The 21125-nt window shown below is 37.8% G+C and overlaps 1 protein-coding gene across 3 annotated transcripts in view; it reads left to right on the top strand.

Annotated features, from left to right (window-relative positions):
* The window catches only part of NIPA1 (NIPA magnesium transporter 1), a 68387-nt gene that overhangs the window by 2882 nt on the left and 44380 nt on the right, over nucleotides 1-21125 (top strand). Inside the window, exon 2 of one of the 3 annotated variants that reach the window (XM_029951726.1) lies at nucleotides 4966-5030. The exons of the other annotated variants lie outside the window; for them this stretch is intronic. The gene's annotated coding sequence lies outside the window, so the exon portion shown is untranslated. The remainder of the gene's footprint in view (nucleotides 1-4965; nucleotides 5031-21125) is intronic. 3 annotated transcript variants of the gene reach the window in all.

Below are 21125 nucleotides of genomic sequence, written 5' to 3'. Positions count from 1 at the left end.
TATAAACTACATCTTCTTTATCCATTCATCAGTTGACAGACATTGGGCTCTTTCCATAATTTGGCTATTGTTGATAGTGCTGCTATAAATATTGGGGTACATGTGCCCCTATGGATCAACACTCCTGTATCCTTTGAATAAATTTCTAGGAGTGCTATTGCTGGGTGGCTGGGCAATTCTATTTTTAATTTTTTGAGGAATCGTCATACTGTTTTCAAGAGCGGCTGCACCAGTTTGCATTCCCACCAACAGTGCAAAAGGGTTCCCATTTCTCCACATACTTGCCAACATCTGTTGTTTCCTGAGTTGTTAATTTTAGCCACTCTGGTGTTAAGTGGTATCTCATTGTGGTTTTGATTGTATTTCTCTGATGATGAGTGATGTTGAACATCTTTTCATGTGTCTGTTGGTCTTCTGTTGTCTTCTTTGGAAAAGTGTCCATCCAAAATCTGTAAAGAACTAACCAAAGTCAATACCTGGGAAACAAATAATCCAGTAAAGAAATGGGTAGTTTCATCTTTAAACAAAGTGCTACATGAGAGCATTTCTTTTGAGTTTTAGCTTCAGGAGAGGCAAGTTCTGGCCAAGCTTCCTCTGTTTCAGGCTTTCACTCACACGTGAAAGAACCTCCCCAACAAATGGAGTCCCTGGATAGTCCAGGAGCACTTTCCACAAGACAAGCTCGTGGTGGGCTACCTTACTCTTGGGGTACCTCTCAAGGACTCTGTATGGGAAGAGGACATGAGGGGCCACAGATCATTTATAGTATGTCTAGTGTTAGAGCCCAGTTAAAGCAGGATTTAAGTGAGAAAAAAAAGGTGATTGTTGGGTGTAAAAGCATGTGTGGAAAGCCAGTTACATTAGAATTCTGGCATGCATAGGCAGTGATGGCTAGGGAATCTGATAGCATGAGGGTGGTATCCTGCCCTGGCACAGGCTTTGTGGAAACAGTCTCAGGAAAGTCATGTGCTTGAATTTACTGGACACTTTGGAAAATTGCATAGTAAGTTACTTTATATAGAATGCCCTAGACCAGGATGAACTAACAGGTCATTTTAAAATCCCTTTCTTCAAAACCAGGAGATACCACCTTAAACCCATTAGGATGGCATTATAAAAATAAAACCAAACAAACAAAAAGCAAAACATAAAAAACAGGTATTAGGGTGTGAAGAAATTGGAACTCTTGTCCACTTTTGATGGAATGTAAAATGGTGCACCTGCTGTGAAAAACAGTATGGTGAGTCTTCAAAAAATTAAACATAAACTTACTAGATAGTACACCAATTCCACTTCTGAGTACTGAGTGTATACCCAAAAGAAGCGAAAGCAGGGTCTTGAACAAATATTTGAACACCTGTGTTTATAGCAAAAACAAAAGGACATAGCATAAACAAAAAGTAGAAACAATCTAAATCTCCATCAACAGGTGAACAGATAAGCAAAATCTGGTATCTACATTTAAGTGAATGTTATTTAGCCTTTTTATGATGGTAATTCTAACATGGATGAACCTTGAGGACAGTATGCTATGTGAAATAAACCAGGTAAAAAAAGATGAACACTGTGTGATTACACTCATATGAGGTACTTAGTCAAAATCACAGACACAGAAAGTAGAATGGTGGTTGTAGGGACTGTAAGAAGCAGAGAATATAGTGTTTAATGGGTGTGGTGTTTCTGTTTGAGAAGGTGAAAAAGTTCTGGAGATCAGGGATGGTAATTGTTGTACAGCAGCGTGAATGTACTTAATGTCATAGAATTATACACTTATGTAATGTTTATTTTACCATAATAAAGAAAAATCATTTTCAGGTTTCATAGTCTCCTTGAGGAGTACTGTCTAGAAGTGTAGTCACTGTTAAGACACTGGGGAGGTGAGTGAATTGTTGTGAGGGTGGAACCTGGGATTCAGGCATTCCACCTGCTGTCCCAAGCCTTCTGTACATTGTTTCTGAAGTGTGTGCATTCCCTGGCTGTGGGATGTATGTGTTCTTTCTCCTTGCTTCTCTTGCCATCTCCAGGCACACATTTAGGCACATGGGCCTCCACATCCACAGACAAGACAAGATATACATTGTCTTCATCTCTGCAGCCCCCTTTGGTCTGTTGTTAGTTTCTGCTGCCTCTGTGAAGGGTCTCCAGGCCCTGACAGATGGGATCAGTTTCCTCTCTCATGCATTTCCTTGGCATTAGTCCTCAACCCCCTTCTGCTCCTGAAACCCATGGGACAATGGCCTGTTTACTTGTCTCTTCCCCTGGATCTCAGCTCATCAAGGCAGGGCATAGCTCCTGTCCACGTGGGAGGCATGTGGTAGATAATCAGTAATGCTATCTAATTGGTCATACATAACTTGAGTGAAGAAGGTAAAACTGAACCTTACATTTTATGAAAAGATTTCACAGCTTTCTTCAAGGTACTTAAAGCTGACCTCGTTTACCTGTGGCCTCTTCTAAAGAAATGAAGCCAGAGTCACTGCTACATCTAAACATCTATACCTGTCTGATTTCTGTTAGTCCTGAGGAGAGATTGTTGTCGATAAGGAACATGGTGAGAATAACTCTGCAGCCTGTACCTGATTTAACTGATATTCTTTCCATAAAAAGAGAAGATAAAGGAGGCTACTAATAGATAACCCATGGAGTCCCAGACTTATGTGTCTGTCAGCTTGCTGAGCCCCCCTCTCTTCTCTCTGTCTTTCCTCTCTTCTTTTCTGCCTTCCTCCTTACCTCCCTTCCTCCATCTCTGCATATAGTCTCTTCAAATGTGGCTTCTTTGGGCTTCTTTACTCCATGCTGCTCTCAGGGATAAGTCAGCCCCCTTACATGATGGGTAGCTTCCCCTAGACAAAACCTTCCAAGGACAATGGTGGAAGCTGCGTGGATATATGTAGCCTGAAAGTTTTACAGTGCTACTTCCACTACATTTTATTGGCTTACTCAGGGCCAACCCAGGTTCAGTGTGGGAGGGGAATGTATAAGGGCATGGTTCCCTGAGGCATGATACAGATGAGGACTTTGAGGCATGCACCTGATATGGGACTTCTGGTGTCAGGATTTTAACCCAACTCATGCTCATTATGAAGATCATCTATTTTACTCTAGTCCCTGTAGAGAGAGTAAGAGGGAAGACAGATAAATTTACCTACAGATAAGGCTTTTCTTATCTGTGAAATTTATTTTATAATCTGATGATGGGTTATTAGAAGTGTGGATAATACCCAAAGATATTAAGGCAAATAAGAATTCATTCTCATTTTCATACAATGCAAGTGAAATACCCCTTGGTCCTATTGGATTGCTATTGAACAGAGTGTATTTTTTTCCTCAAAAATATTTGTATAGTATAAAATGTTAATTTTATTTTTGAGTCTTTTAGTTAAATTGATAATGAGTAAACAATCCTTTTAAAACATTTTGGAGGTGTGTGGGTGGCTCAGTCAGTTAAGCATCCAACTCTTGATTTCAATTCTTGTCATGATTTCATGGTTTGTGAGTTCAAGCCCTGTGTGGGGCTCCATACTAACTGTGCAGAGTCTGCTTGAGATTCTTTCTCTCTCCCTTTCTCTCTCAAAATAAATAAATAAACTTAAAAAAATTAGGGGGAGGCTGCCTGGATGACTGAGTCAGTTGAGCATCTTACTCTTGATTTTGCCTCAGGCCATGATCTCACACTTCATGGGATTGAGCCCTGCCTCAGGCTCCCTGCCAGCAACACAAAGCCTGCTTGAGATTCTCCCTCTCCCTCTCTCTGCCCCTGCCCTGCTTTCGCATATGTGTGAGCTCTTAAAATAAATAAGTAAACATTAAAAAAAGGTTTTTTAACCATGAGGGACTAGAAAATACCACTTTTCACATTGAATAAGTGATGGGGATTAAGGAATGCACTTGTTGTGATGAGCCCTGGGTGATGGATGAGCTCATGACCTGAGCCAAAATCAAGAGTTGATCACTTAACTGACTGAGCCACCCAGGTGCCCCTAAAAGTGATGTTTTTATAAACTGTATATATACACACATAGATATATATTCATTCATACACACACACACACACACACACATATATGTATATATGTGTATATATATATATATATATATATATATATGTATATATATATATAGCCAAAATGATTTCCAGGAATATCTTACCTATTTCCATTCTCACCAGCAACTCTTGAGAGGCATGCTCATATTTAAATGTAGTGGAAATATAAACATACATTATTCCAAAAATTTGTTTTCCATAATTTTGGCTTTTCTCAGCTATAGTTCCATTCTAGTAGTCATGACTGAGAGCTCATTATCATAGATTGTTCTGTTCACAAAAAAAGAGCACACTAGTACAGCTATAAATATCTTATCACCTGTCGTGAAAGCAAGAATCAGTCACCTTAACTTCTCTGCCCTCAGGGTGGGTCAGGGGCAGCCTCCATCTCTGTGAGGGATAAACTGGGAGAGAAACCTCTGCAGTTACAGCAAGGAGGAAGTGGATGCTTTTAAAGAGAAGAAACCATGCCTTGGGAGTCTTTTTAAGTCTTTGTATTCACTAAAAACTGTATATATGATGATTCTAGTAAATACTTGATAGATGGGCAGAGTAAGAAAATATAATACAACTATTGTATTGAGCTTTCTGGAGGGAGTATGGTGAGGAAGGAGAATTCATTTTCCATTTGAAACACAGTATGTCATTTCCTGAAGGAACTGAGAAACTACCATAGCAGTTATTACATTATGGTCACTATTGTGTGGGCTAACCTGGGAGTTTAAATATTTGTATACAAACTATTTCTTTTTTAAAAATATTAGAGTATAGTTACAATAGAGTAAGCTGCACAAATCTTTAGTTTTGACAAATAAATATATATGTGTATCTAACACTCTAGTAAAGAAATTGATTATTGCTGTAACCCTAGAAAATTCCCTCATGTCCTTTTTTATTTTATGTTCCCCATACCACACCAGAGTATCCAATCTTCTGATACCTATCTGCATAGAGTGAGTTAATGTTGCCTACCCTTGAACTTCATGTAAGTGGAATTATACAGTATGTATTTTCTTACATCTATTTTTTTTCATTTTTGGCTCAGCATGGTTTGAAGATTTATCATGATGTATCAATAGTACATTTCTTATATTGCTGAATAGTGTTCCATTGTTTGAATATACCATAATTTCTCATTCATTCTCCTGTTGATGAATATTTTGGTTGTTTCCAAATTTTTGCAATTTGAATAAAGGTACAATTCTTATATAATTCTTTTAAATACTTTTTTTAAACTTAAAAAAATAAATTTTTGTAATGTTTATTTATTTTTGTTAGAGAGAGAGAAAGAGAGAGAGGGAGAGGATTGGAGAGAGAGGGAGACACAGAATCAGAAGTGGGCTCCAGGCTCTGAGCAATCAGCACAGAGCCCGATGCACGGCTCAAACCCACAGACAGTGAGATCAGACCTGAGCTGAAGTTGGACGCCCAGCTTACTGAGACACCCCTTTATTTAATCCTTTTTAAAACATAATGTTTTCATTTCTTTCGTGTAAATACCTTGGAATAATAGTGCTGGATCATAAAGTAGGTATATAATTAAATTTAAGAAATTACTAAACATTTTCCCACCCATTTTACATTCTCATTAGCAGTATATGAAGGTTTCAGGTGTTCCATATCCTCTTCAACACTTGGTGTTGTCATCTGTTTAATTTTAACCATTCTGGTAAGTCTGGTAAGTGTACAGTGGTGTCCTGTGATTTTCATTCTCTTTTCCCTGATACCATATGATATTGAGTATCATTTAATGAGTTTATTGTCCATTTTTTAGTAAGGTGTTTTTTTTAAAGAGTTTTGCCTATGTTTTATAGAGTTGTGTCTTTTTATTATTAATTGTTAGTTTGCATGTATATTTTGGCTACAAGTCCTTTGTCAGATTATAGGAATTGCAAATCTTTCTCTCTGGCTTGCCTTTTCATTTTCTTAAGGGTACCTTTGGAAGAACAGAAAATTTTAGTTTTTTGTTTTTTATGTTTATTTTTTTATTTTATTTTATTTTTTTATTATTGAGAGACAGAGAGAGACAGCATGAGCAGGGGAGGGTCAGAGAGAGAAGGAGGTACAAAATCCGAAGACAGGCTCCAGGCTCTGAGCTAGCTGGCAGCATAGAGCTCAATGCACTGCTCCAACCCAGAAACCGTGAGATCATGACCTGAGCTGAAGTCGGACGCTTAACCAACTGAGCCACCCAGGCACCCCAGAAAATTTTAGTTTTGATGAAGTTTAACTTTGTGTGTGTGTGCATTTGTGTTTAGTTTTCCTTTTAATTCTAGTTACTGAATATACAGTGTTATATTAGTTTCAGGTGTGCAATATAGTGATTCAACAATTTCATACATCACTTGGTATTCATCACAAGTGCATTTCTTAGTTCCCATCAGCTATTTACCCACCCCCCACCTGCCTCCTCTCCAATAATCATCATCAGTTTGTTCTCTGTAATTAAGAGTCTTTCTTGGGGTGCCTGGGTAGCTCAGTCGGTTAAGTGTCCAACTTGATCTTATGGTTCATGAGTTCAAGGCCTGGGTCGGGCTCTGTGCTGACAGCTCAGAGCCAGGAGGCTGCTTCAGGTTCTGTGTCTCCCTCTTTCTCTGCCCCCATCCTGCTCATGCTCTGTCTCTCTCTTAAAAATAAATAAACATTTTTTTTAATTTTTACAAAGAGTCTCTTTGTTATTTTGTCTTTCTCTTTTTTTCCACTTTGCTTGTTTTGTTTCTTAAATTCCACATATAAGTGAAATCATATGGTATTTGTCTTTCTCTGACTGGCTTATTTCACTTAGCATTATACTCTTTTGCTCCATTCATGTTGTTGCACATAAGGATTTCATTCCTTTTTATGACTTAATACTCCATTGTATGTATATACTACATCTTCTTTATCCATTCATCTATTGATGGACACTTGGGCTTCTCCCATAAATTGGCTATTATACATTGTGCTTCTATAACACATAGGGGTGCATGTACCCCTTTGAATTAATGCTTTTGTATTCTTTGGGTAGATACCTGATAGTGTGATTGCCGGATCATAGAGTAGTTCTAACTTTTTGAGGAACCTTCATACTGTTTTCTACAGTAGCTGCACTTTTTTGCATTGTCACCAGTAGTGCGCAAGTGTTCTTTTCTCTCCACATCCTCACCAAAACCTGTTGTTTCTTGTGTTGTGTTGTTGATTTTAGCCATTCTGACAGGTGATACCTCATTATAGCTTTGATTTGCATTTCTCTGATGGTACATGATGGCATATATCTGTTGGCAATATGTATGTCTTTGGAGAAATGTCTGTTCATGTCATCTGCCCATTTTTAAATTGGATTGTTTGCTTTCTGGGTGTTGAGTTTTATAAGTACTTTTTTTAAAAAAAGATTTTATTTTTAAGTAATCTCTACACCTAATATGGGGCTCAAACCCAAAATCCCAAAATTGAAAGTCACATGATCTGGCTGAGCCAGCCAGGTGCCCAGAGTTTTACAAGTTTTTTATATATTTTGGATAACCCTTTATCAGATGTGTGATTTGCAAATCTCTTTTCCCATTCCATATATTGCCTTTTAGTTTTGTTGATTGTTTCCCTTGCTGTGTGCAAATTTTCTTTTTATGTATGCCCAATAGTTTATTTTTGCTTTTGCTTCCCTTTCTACAGAAGACATGTCTAGAAAGTTACTCTAGTCCATGTCAAAGAGGATATTTCTGAGATCCTCATCTCAGATTTTTATGTTCTCTACTAGGATTTTTAAGGTTTCAGGTCTCATATTTAGATATTTAATATGTTTGGAATTTATTTTTGTGTATGCTGTAAGAAAAAGGTCTAGTTTCATTCTTTTTCATGAAGTGTCCAGTTTTCTCATCATCATTTGTCAACAAGACTATCTTTTTCTATCTTCTTCATGCTTTAAGATTAATTGATCATATATTTGTAGGTTCATTTCTGGGTTTTCTGTTCTGTTCTCTTGATCTGTGTCTCTATCTTACTGCCAGTTGTATATTATTTTGATTATATTACAGCTTTATAATATAACTTGAAATCTGGAATTGTGATATCTCTCACTTTGCTTTTCCTTTTCAAGATTGCTTTAGGTATTTGGGGTCTTTTGTGGTTCCATACAAATTTTAGGATTGTTTCTTCCAGCTCTGTGAAAAATGCTAGAGATGTTTTGATAGGGATTGCATTAAATGTGTAGATTGCTTTGGGTAGTATAGACCTTTTAACAATATCTCTTCCAATTTATCTTTTGTGTCATCTTTACTTTCTTTTATCCATGCTTTGTAGTTTTCAGAATACAGGTCTATAACCTCTTTCATTAGGTTTATGCCTCGGTATCTTCTGGTTTTGGTGCAGTTTGTAAACGTGATTGTTCCTTAATTTCTTTCTGCTACTTCATTATTGCTGTATAGAAATGCAGCAGATTTTTGTATGTTGATTTTGTATCCCACAACTTTACTAAATTTGTGTATCATTGCTAACAATTCCTTGGTGGAGTCTTTCAGGTTTTCTACATAGAGTATCCTGTCATCTTCAAAGTGCAAGTTTCTCTTCTTCCTTGATATTTTGGATCTCTTTCATTTCTTTCTCTTATTGCTGTGGCTAGGACTTCCAGTACTATGTTAAATAACAGTGGTGAGAGTGGGCATCCCCATCTTATTCCTGACTGTAGAAGAAAAGCTCTCAATTTTTCCCCATTAAGGATGATATTAGCTGTCGGTTTGTCATAGATGGCCTTTATTATTATGTTGAGGTATGTTCCCTCTAAACCTTTGTTGAGAGTTTTTCTCATGAATGGATGTTGTGCTTTGTCAAATGCTTTTTCTTTATCTTCTGCTATCCTTTAACTGAAAGGATCATAAGGTTCTTATCCTTTCTTTTATAATGTGATGTATCACATTGATTGATTTGCAAGTATTGAACCACCTTTGCAGCCCAGGAATAAATTCCACTTGATTGTGTTGAAGGATTCTTTTAATGTATTGTTGGATTTGATTTGCTAGCATTTTGTTCGGGATTTTTGCATCTGTGTTCATCTGGGACATTGGCCTCTTTTTCTGTGGTGTCTTTATTTGGTTTGGTATTAGGGGTAATGCTGGCCTCATAGAATCAGTTTGGAAGTTTTCCCCTCTTTTTGGCGGGTGGGGGTGGGAGGATATTTTGAGAAGAATTGGTATTAACCCTTTTTAAAATGTTTGGTAGAATTTGTGAGGCTTTCTGGTCTGGGACTTTTGTTTGTTGAGAGTTTTTTGATTACTGATCAGTTTCTTTGCTGGTTATCAGTCTGTTCATATTTTGTTTCTTCCTGTTTTAGTTGGGTAGTTTAAATGTTTCTCACAGTTTATCCACTTCTTCCAAGTTATCCAATCTGTTGGCATATATTATTTTTGTAATACTCTCTTATAATTGCTGGTGTATCTGTAGTATATCTGTTCAAAAAGAATGTATATTCTGCTGCTTTAGGATGAAATGCTCTATATGTATCTGTTAAGTCCATCTGCTTTGGTATGTCATTTAAGGCTATTGTTTCCTTATTGATCTTTTGCTTAGATGGTCTGTCCATTGTTGTAAGTGGGGTGTTAAAGTCCCCTACCATTTTTATATTATCAATACATTTTTTTATGTTGGTGAATAATTGACTTATATATCAGGGTTATTCCAAGTTGGGGATATAAATACTTATTGTTAAGTCTTTTTTGAAAAACTGCTATATTATGATAGAGTACCCCTCATCTCTCATTACATTCTTTGTTTTAAAATCTAGTTTGTCTGATATAAGTATGGCTGCTCCAGCTTTCTTTTGATGTCCATTAGGATGCTTAATTGTTCTCCATTCCTTCATTTTGAATCTGGAGGTTTCTTTGGGGCTAAAATATGTCTCTTGTAAGAAGCACATTGATGGGTCTTTTTTTTAAATCCATTCTGATGCCCATTATCATTTTTATTGAAGCATTTAGCCCATTTACATTCAAAGTAATTATTGGTAAATGTGAATATAGTGCTATGTTTTGCCTGTAAAGTCACTGTTCCTGTAGACTCTCTCTGTTTCTTCCTAGTCTTTGTTGTTTTTGGCCTATCTTTCCTGCTTGAAGAGTCCCCTTTAATATTTCTTGCAGAGCTGGTTTAGTATTCTTGAACTTCTTTTTTGAGAACTCTTTATCTCTCTTATTCTGAATGACAGCCTTGCTAGATAAAGAATTCCTGGGTGCATGTTTTTCCCATTTAGCACATTAGATATATCCTGGTACTCCTCTGTCCTATGAAGTTCTGTGGACAGGTCTGCTGCTAACCTTATGTATCTATCCTTATAAGTTAAGGACTTTTGTCCCTAGCATCTTTCAGAATTCTGTTTTTATCTTTGTATTTTAATGTTTGTTTATTTATTTGTGTGTGTGTCTTTGTGTGCGAGAGAGAGCATGAGCGAGTGAGCATGAGTGGGGGAAGGGCAGAGAGTGAGAGAGAATCAGAATCTGAAGCAGGCTCCAGGCTCTTAATTGTTAGCCCAAAGATGTGGGGCTGAAACTCAGGAACCACAAGATCATGACCTGAGCCAAAGTCTGATGCTTAACCAACTGAGCCACTCAGATGCCCCTTATATTGTATTTGCAAGTTTCACTATGATGTGTCTTGGTGTTCATCTGTTTTTGTTGATTTTGAGGGGAAATCTCTGGGCCTCTTGGACTTGAATGCCTGTTTCCTTTCCCAGGTTAGGGAAGTTCTCAGCTACAATTTGTTCAAATAAACCTTCTGTCCCTCCCTTTTTCCTGCTGGTTGTCTCCTGGAACTCCTAAGATACCAATTGAGTTCCCTAATTCTACCTTGATGATCTTATAGTTTCCTTTTTTTCTTTTCAGCTTCAGTATTTTCCATAATTTTCTCTTCTATTTATTCATTCATTCATTCATTTTTTTTAATGTACATTTGCTTTTGAGAGAGAACAAGAGAAAGTATGAGCAGAGAGGGGAAGAGAGAGAGAGACAGAAAATCCCAAGCAGGCTCCATGCTGTCAGCACTGAGCCCATTGCAGGGCTCAAACTCACAAACTGTGAGATTATGACCTGAGCTGAAATCAATAGTTGGATGCTTGCTGACTGAGACACTCAGGTACCTCTTCAATTTTTATCTTCTGTGTCATCTACCCTCTACTCCGCTTCTTCAGTCTTTATTGTGACTGTATCCAGTTGATTTTGCATCTCAGTTATAACATTTTTAATTTCAGCCTAATTCATTTTTCAGTCTCTGATCTCTACAGCAAGGTTTTCTCTGATTTCTACTACCCAGCTAGTATTCTTATGACTATTGTTCTAAATTCTTGTTCAGATATCTTGCTTATATCTGTTTTGAGTAAATCCCTGGATGTGATTTCTTCTTAATACTTCTTTTGGGGAGAATTTGTGTGTCTTGTCATTTTGGCTAAGTTTCTGTCTTTTGCATATTATGAAGGCTTGTTATGTTTACTCTCCTGAGAGTAATGCTATTTTAAGAAGAGGTTATACACTGTCCAGGGCCAGGTGTTTCAGAAATGTTTCTGGTGTATTCAGTGTGCACTCTGCTATTGTGTTTGGGCTGCTCTTTACTACAGGTCGGTGGGAAACTCTCCTCTGGAAGAGGAGACACTTCCTGCTTGAAGTGGGGAGTGTTTGGACGTTTAACTGGGTGTGCTTTGATTTGTTTGTTAAAATAAACCTGAGTTTAAAAAAAAAAGTATGATCTAGAAAAAAAGAAAAGGAAAGGAAACAAAAAAAGAAGCAAACAACAACCCCCCCATAAGTTTGATTTCAAAGAAACAGGAAAAACAAAAAGCCTGTTCCAAAAAGAAAAAAAGAAAAAGAAATGAAAAAACAAATAACTATAAGCTTAATTCCAAAGGGGCGGGGGAAGCCTGCCTGATTTGAAGCTGACATTTTGGAGCATTCTATGATCAGTAGAGTTGATGCCTGCAGGTGGCCTGTGATAGTCCCCTGGGGAAGAGGGGTACTATTGTACACTGGGTGACAATCAGACCTGCCCTAATAAAGATGTACCGGCGGGGTGGGGGGGTGGGGAGGTAGGCTCAGGGTTTGGGGTAAGTGGCCCCAGCCTCCACTGTGCATGCTGTGTTGCTCCCTAAAATCTGTCCATGCTGGTTTGTAGTGAAAAAAATGGCTTTCTGGTTCCTGGAGTAGAGACTTGGCACCCACTGCTGTTCAGGAATCCCTCACAGAAAAGTGAAAAATTTCCCTCTTGTGTTCCAGGCTTTTGTTAGATGCCTGCTCTCACCCTGTGACAAAGCTGTTGGCACTCCTAGGGCCACAGTTCTGTATTTTGTCCCTGGTGCATGGCTGGGATTCAGAAATCCAAATCTTAAAGGACCCCTGCAGGGCGTGGACCTGCTTCCCTCCCACAGAGAGACTTGCCATACTGCATCTGGTGCTGTTTTGTCCCAGCAGTTGCATGGCTGCACAGGTGCTTAGAGTTTATTGTGACACGCAGTGAAAAGCAACAACCATGTTATCTGCTCTGTGTGAGCTCTGTCCCTTGCTGTTGGACAATTACTCAGTGGCGACCGACAGATCTTTTGTCCTTAGAGACGCAGTATACCCTCTTCCAAATGTGCTCCAGGAAGGGGAATATTCTCTCCAGTGCAACCCAAGGGATCCCTACACTTGCTCTTTGCTCCGAGGCCTCTGCCTTCATTCTCCCCAGGAGTGCCACTGCACCCACCAGCTCCACTTTGGTGAATGGTGTGGACTTCTAAAACTTCAGAATTTGAACTCTGCTGCTTGTAAAAACTTGTGATATGTCCTCTTGATCCCCAGTCAATGGTTTTGGGGAAGTGCTTTTCTTATACAAACCTGATACACTGCTCTCTCTCCCCTTTTCTCTTTCTCTCTCATCTCCCCACAGAAGGGCTCCCTTTGCTCTGTGGCACCACAGCTTTTCTCTCCCCTAATTTATGTCTCCATACCTTGTACCTGCCACATCGTCTCCCTCTAATTGTGCATATTGTTCTCTTAATCCTCAGATCGATTTCCTAGGTGTCCAGAATGATTTGATGTTAATCTCACTGTGTTCGAGGGACAAGGCAAGCCCAGGTCCCTTCACCAACTTAACTCTCTCCTCTTATTTATTATTATATAGTGTCCTTTCTTGTCTCTGTTACACTTTTTATTTTTAAGTCTATTTTGTCTGTTATTAGTATTGCTTCACACACTTTCTTTTGACATCCATTTACATGATAGATGATTCTCCATTTATTTATTTTTTGAGAGAGAGATAGCACAAACAAGGGAGAGGTGGGAGTAGGGTGGGGATCCCAAGCAGGCTCCATGCTGTTACCACAGAGCCCAACATGGGACTCGAACTCACGAAACCATGAGATCAGGACTGAAACCAAGAGTATGCATATATGCCATATACCATATTGATTGTCATTTTTAGTTTGAACCCATTCTTTACTCTTTTATCCTCACATTTTAGCTATATGTTATTGTATTTTATATCCTTTTTAAAAAATGTTTAGTTCCTTGACTGATTTTTTTTTACAGAAATGGTCAGTTTTAATGCATTTGTGTTTCCTACCTCTATACTCATTTTTGGTTTCTCCTTTTCAGTGTCCCCTTTAATATTTCTTGTAGAGTTGGTTTAGTCGTCATGAATTCTTTTAGTTTTTGTTTGTCTGGGAAACTATATATCTCTCCTCATTGTGAATGATAGCTTGGCTGGATAATATTCTTGGCTACAGAGTTTTCCCATTCAGTATTTTGAATATATCATGCTGCTCTCTTCTGCTTTGTATAGTTTCTGCTGAAAAATCCCCTGCTAGCCTTATGTGTTTTCCTGTGTAAATTATTGTCTTTTGTTTATTTAATCTTTTTCACTATGTTTTGCCAATTTAATTACAGTATTTCTTGGTGTGGTTCTGCTTTTGTTGATCTTGTTGGGGTTTCTCTGTCCCTCCTGGATCTGGATATCTGTTACTTCCCCCAAATTAGGGGGGAAGTATTTTTTTCTTCAATTCCTTTTTCTATTTTTTTCTTCAATTCCTTTTTCCTCTCCCCTTTTCTCTTCTTCTTCTGGGACTCATATAGTATGAATGTTGTTATGTTTGATGGAGTCACTGATTTCCCTAAGTCCATTCTCATCATACATAATTCCTTTTTCTCCCTTTTCTTAAGTTTGATTATTTTCCATTACTCTGTCTTCTAGGTCATTAATTTGTTCCTCTGCTTCTTCCAGTGTGCTGATCATTCCATCAGGCTTGTTTCTTATTTTTTATTGAGCCCTTTATCTCATAACTGTGTTATTCCTTATTTCTGTGTTAAGGGTCTCACTCATGTCTTCCTTTCTCAAGTCCAGTGAGTATCCCTATGGTCATTATTTTTATATTTTCTATCAGGCATGTTACTTGTATCTGTTTTGCTTGGATCTCTGGCCATGACCTTCTCCTGCTCTTTCATTTGGGATAACTTTCTCTGTCTTCTCATTTTGTCTAAGTCTGTGGCTCTTTCTGTGTGTTAGGAACGTCAGCTGTGTCTCCTGTTCTTAGGAATAGTAAGTACTTAAGAGTATTATGAAGAATATGTCATGTAGTGCACTGCAGTGTAGTGTCCTTCAGTGCCCAGGGGCCTAAGACTTCCAGGTGTACCTCTACTGTGTGCTGCATCTGCTCTTCTATTTTGTCCTGCCTGCTTTATTCTTCAGGCCAGTTTTCTGCAAAGTCTCACTTTATCTGTTGTGTGCAGTTTTGGGTTCTTGGCTTGTTTTCACTAGGTGTTCTTTGATCTGTTTGTGAAATTAGACCTGTCACCGCCACCACCTGAATCGAAGCTCCACTAAACCCCTCCGGAGGTGAGTGTGAACAGTGGTTTGGGTTGGTCTAGGGGTGGGGACCTACTAGATGCAGACTGAGGCAAGGATGACTGGGAGTATTTTCACCAGAGAGGGTTGGGGCAGGGTTTGGTGTAATTAAGCAGTGTCAGCACGTGCTGGTTCCTACAGGTGGTCCTGTACATAGGAGAGGTAGGGTAGGGAAATGGCACTATTTAGTTCCGTTGTTCTTGGAGGGGTTGTTCTGTGAACACTGTCTCTCTAGGATGTACTCTGAAATGAACAAATAGCCTTCCCATTGTGTACTCCTGGCTTTCTTCAGATTGCTGTATCCACATTGTATGTCTGAGTTGTTGCCTGTCTCTGTCCAAGAACAGTGTGATACCCTGCAGTCTCTATCCCAGTCAAGCCCACTGACCTTTAAAACTCCAGGCTTTAAGTTTGACTAGTTGCCAGAACTTACAAAATTTGACCCCTCACTTTCTAAGGCAATTGTTACAGAGATTTGTTTTCCCTGCAGATTCTCCTGTGTGCTAGTCTTCTCTCTCGCCCTTCTCTGCAGCCACAGCTCCCTCCCCATCACAATTGGCCACAAACTATTTCCCTCCTGAACCACATCTCCGCACTTCCTATCTTCTTTTATGTGATCTCTTCTCTACTGTTAGCTATGCAGTTGTTCTGCCAGTCTTCAGGTCAATTTCTGGGGGTATTTAGGATGATGTCATAGTTATTTAGTTGTATTAGTGGGACAAGGGGAACTTAGGGTCTTCTTACTCTGTCACCATCTTCCAATCTCTGTAACTTTTTTGTTCTATGTGATTGGTGCTTTTTTATTTGATTTCTGTTTAAGAAATCTTTGTTTCGAGCGCCTGGGTGGCTCAGTCGGTTAAACCTCTGACTTTGGCTCAAGTCATGATCTCACATCTGTGGGTTCAAGCCCCACGTCAGGCTCTGTGCTGACAGCCTGGAGCCTGCTTCAGATTGTGTCTCCCTCTCTCTCTGCCCCCCCCCCCCGCTCTGTCTCTCTCTGTATCAAAACTAAATAAAACATTTTTTAAAAAGTCCTTCCTTTAAAAAAAAAAGAAATCTGTTTCTCCTTAGGTCATGATGCCTTTGTCCTATGTTTTCCTCTAATAGTTTGTAGATTTAGCTTTTACCTTTAGGTCTGAAAGCTATTGAGTTAACTCTTGGATATAGCTGAGGCATGAATCAATACTCAGTATTTTCTCTACTCATAACCCAATTGATGCAGCACTATTTATTAAAGTGACTTCCTCATCGAATCATACTACTGCTTCAGTACATGATTTGACTGCACATGGATGATTCTATTTCTGAGCACCGTTTTGTTTCATTGTATATGTGTATTTTTCTGCCAGGACCATACTGTCTTGATTGTATAGTTTTATAGTAAATCTTACAATCAGATAGTATAAGCCCTATAACTTTATTCTTCTTTTTCAACACTACCAAACTATTCCTATAGGAAAATAAGTTCTACATATTTAATAATTGATGTACAAAAGAACTTCAGATGCTAAATCCATTTATAAGTTGGAGAATACAAGTGCTCAAATTGATTCTAATTAATACCGCCATCAACGTTGGTATTTGGAAAGATAATTTCTTTATTGGTTCTTTTTAAAGAACCCTGAAAACTGTAACATCATTTTACACATATTTTTTAAAGTCGAGGCATTAATTCATTAGTAAAGGACATAGTGATGTACTCTAGCTTTGCTGTTTGAGGCAACTTCTGTTGTTGCTCTAGGAGCATGGATGACTGGAAATCATTTTTCCATGGTCTAATCCGAAAGGTAAATAAACTAGATAGCTATCTATTTTTGTGCTAGAAAGTCTTATTTAAGGCTATTTCTGATGCACTTATATAACTTAATGGAATATTTCAAAAGCCACAAGTCCATAGTGTCATTGCCAATTGATGTTATCATCCTGACAAGTCTGTTTTGTATTCACACAACATTTCTTTGTTTTATAGTTCTATTATAAACAGCCATTCAACTCTCAGCACCCAGGCGTTCCAATGTGAGACAAATACCCCTACAACTTAACTATTAGTATCACTGCAGCCCATTCCTAGGAGTGGAGGAGAGGACATGTGAGTGTAGTCAAACAAACAAACAGAAAATCCTCAGTGTTCTACAATTCTGTGGCTCTCTGTTCTTGCTGAGCCCAGGGGACTTGAAAGTGCTTGGCAGCAGCTGGGAAAAGGAATGTGGGCATAAGATTGGATGAGTGCCTCCTGACATAAGGTGAGTGACTTAAAATCTTTAGGTACATTTATGTTTGAAGATGAAATTGTGAAGAAACTAACTAGTTTTAGAATAAGAGAAAGAATATCTATTTATGACAGAGGCTGAGGGCTGTTACTGAATGCAGGCTTCCAGAAGCTCATGGCTATAAAGGGAGAAAGGAACCTGAGGCAGCCAAGGGAGGAGCCAAGTGAGGAGGCTGTGCACAGGTGGATGGGCAAACCATCCACCCTGAGGCAGAGCACTCGTTGGAGGGATGCTACCCATTTGAGGCCCTTGGGGACCATCGGGAGGAGCTTCACTTTGGTTTATAGTAAGGGGTGTGGGACAGGTATGCAGAAAGAAAGTCTGACTTATTAAATGTCTGTGGAAACAGTAAAATTTTGCCTGATATTGGCCTAAAATGTGAGGGTGATCTAAATAGCTTTTGGATTTCAGCAAATACAAGTTCCTCCTGGCGCGTATAAGTGGAAGAGCCTGAGACACTTGGAGCTGATTTGTATACCCTTTGACAAAAGGGAGACCAAAAACCTGTCATTTCCCCATCCCTGGGTATCTTGTATCCCAGGTTTCCCCCCATTTTAGTAACACTTTTTTTCCTAAACCTCCAAATGCATGTGCTCTATGATGGTTAATGGTGTTGGGTAATGTAGCAGCTAAAGAGGAGTTCTGGGTCTCCTTGCATGGGCTACTGGCATCCTTGGACCAGTTTTTGCCCCAGGAGGGTCACCCATATTCCTGATGCTGCCGTGGCAGTAATCCTTGATTCCATAAGCACTGATGACCAAGCTATCTTCATTACAATAAAAGGAGTTGACCTGCCCCTCATGTTCTATTTCCCCACAATTATGAGTGATTCTTCAATTTTAAGTCCCTAAAATCTTTTTATGTCATATACAGAACTTTATAAAAAGTTGAGTAGATTATTGTGTGCATCTGCCATACAAATGAGCTTCAAGATGTTGCAGGATGATGTACATTTACAATTATTTAAATTAATAATAAGAAGAATATTTATACATGAAAGAGAAATGGAGTGATTATACTAATATGAAACAGTAGATTTTTAGACAAAAATTGTTGCTAGAAATAAAGGACATTTTATAACAATGAAATGGTCCACCTATGAGGATGACGTAGCAACCATAAATCAATATGTACCTGCAGCAGTCTCAAAATACATTAAAATTGACATAGTAAAGAAATAGAAAATTCAATAATAATATTTGGAGACTTTAGTATCCTACTTTCAAAATTTTTATTAAGTTTTCTATAGGAAACTAGGCAGAAAATTAACAAGGAATGGAAGACTTGAATACTATAAACCAACTGACATTAAATATTAAATATATTAAGTATATTAAATATAATCTTGACATTAAATTTTATAATATAAATATAATATTTATACCATACAGTCGTATTTATGTATGCCATTTACTCTTTATTGTATATGTCTCGTCGTATACTTTCTATTTTTATACTAATTTGCATATGGTGAATTTTTCTCGTGTAATATTTTATTCCTGTAGTGACTTTTCACAACGTATCACTTTTTGAAGTACAGTTAACATACAACATTATATTAGTTTCAGGTGTATAATGTAGTGATTTAACATTGACATACATTACAAAATGACCACCGTGACAAGTCCAGTTACCATCTGTCACCACATATAGTTGTTAAAGTATAACTGACTACATTCCCTTTGCTGCTCTTTATATCCCCATACTTTATTTTATAACTGGAAATTTGTACTTCTTAATCTTCTTCACCTATTTTGCCCATACCCCTACCCCACCCCCACCCCCGCCTACTTCTCTTCTCCGGCAACAGTTTGTTCTTTGTTTTTATGAGTCTGTTTCTATTTTGTTTTCTTTGTTCATTTTTTATGTTGTGTTTTAGATTCCACATGTAAGTTAGATCACACCATATTTGTCTTTCTTTGACTTACTTCATTTGGCGTAATACTATCTTGTGCATTCATGTCACAAACGGCAAGATTTCATTCTTTTTTATGACTAATATTCCACTCTGTGTATATATATATGTATATCTATCTATCTATTATACACACACACACATACCCCACTTCTTTATCCATTCATCTGTCAGTGGGTACTTAGATTTCTTCCACAATTTGGCTATTGTAAATAATCTTGGAATAAACATAGGGTGCATATAACTTTTCTAATTAGTATTTTTGTTTTCTTTAGGTAGAAATAGAGTTTCTAAATCATCTGGTAGTTTTGTTTTTAATTTTTTGAGGAAAATTCATATAGTTTTTCGTAGCTGTTGCACCAATTTATGTTCCCCTTAAACCGTGCATAAGGATTCAATGCATGAAGGTTTATCCGTATCCTTACTAATATGTTATTTCTTGTCTTTTTGATGATTAGTGATGTTGAGCATCTTTTCACGTGTGTGTTGGCCATCTGTATGTCCTCTTTGGAGAAATATCTATACAGGTCCTCTGTCCATTTCTTCTTTTTTTTTTAAATTTTATTTATTTATTTATTTATTTATTTATTTATAGTTATTGTCCATTTTTAATCAGATTATTTGGAGGGTTTTTTTGGTGTTGAGTTGTTCGAACTCTTTATATATTTTTGATGTTAATCACATATCAGGTATGTGATGTGCAGATATTATCTCCAATTCATCATGTTGCCTTTATGTTGATGGTTGATGGTTTCCTTGGCTGTGCCAAAGGTTTTTAGTTTGATATAGTCCCAGTAGTTTATTTTTGCTTTTGTTTCCCTTGCCTGAGGAGATATATTCAAAAAATGTTGCAGAGGCTGATGTCTAGGAAATTACTGCATATGTTTTCTTTTAAGAATTTAATGGTTTCAGGTCTTACATTTAAGTGTGTAGCCCATTTTAAGTTAACTTTTTTATATGGTGGAAGAAAGTGATCTAGTTTCATTCTTTCACATGTAAGTGAGCAGTTTTTTCAACACCAACTTTTTTCCCCATTGTATTTTCTTGCCTCCTGCTCTGTTGATCTATGTGTGTGTGTGTGTGTGTGTGTGTGTGTGTGTGTGTGCGCGCGCACGCATGTGCACACATGTGCACCTATAATGTACTGTTCTGATTACTAAAGCTTTGTAGTATAGTTGGGAATCAGGGAGCATGATACCTCTAGCTTAACTCTTTTTCAAGAATATTTTGCTTATTTTGTGTCTTTTGTGCTTCTATACAAATTTTAGGATTGTTTGTAATATATCTGTGAAAAAAATGCCATTGATAACTTTTATAGAGATCACATTGAATCTGTAGATTGCTTTGAATAGGCACATTTTAACAATATTAATTCTTCCAATCCATGAGCAGGGCATATCTTTCCATTTGTATGTGTCATCTTCAGACTCTTTCATGAGAGTCTTACAGTTTTCACTATAAGGTCTTTCACTTTCTTGGTTAAATTCTCAGATATTTTATTCTTTTTGATGCAGATGTAAATGGGATTATTTTCCTAACTTCTCTTTCTGCTAGGTCATTATAAGTGTATAGAGACAGAACAAATTTTTGTATGTCCATTTTTTTCATTGTTTTAGGATACATCTATAATTTTATTATAAAATCATTCTTTTGGCATTAGTTGGTTACAGTGATAGCAAGATACTGTGAGTGTGGCATAGCAGATCTAATTTAACAACTGCGTCCCCTGCTTCCTGAACCAAAATTTAAATGACCTTAAATCCATGACATACAAGGTACCTGCACTCATTAATGCTGCCAATTCTGACGCATATACCTTGGAGGGAGGAGCTGAAGCTAAGGGATTAGAGCAAATGCTGTAAGACTACAACAGTTCCTGCACGGACTTTGTCTCTTCTCCCTCCCCCCACATCGTTGCTTTAGAAGAATCAAATCACTAGTCTGAATAGCAGCAGCACCCAAGGAGCATCACACTTAGTTCTTGTTAAAAAGCAATACCTGTGCAATGCATGTTTTACATCACAGGCAAAGGGAATGATCACTTTAGTTTTAAACTCCTGCATTAAGA

Source organism: Suricata suricatta, chromosome 9 (genome assembly GCF_006229205.1).
Source record: "Suricata suricatta isolate VVHF042 chromosome 9, meerkat_22Aug2017_6uvM2_HiC, whole genome shotgun sequence".
Taxonomy (NCBI): domain Eukaryota; kingdom Metazoa; phylum Chordata; class Mammalia; order Carnivora; family Herpestidae; genus Suricata; species Suricata suricatta.
Note: the sequence above shows the minus strand (reverse complement) of the source record. Positions and strands in the feature narration are given on the sequence as shown.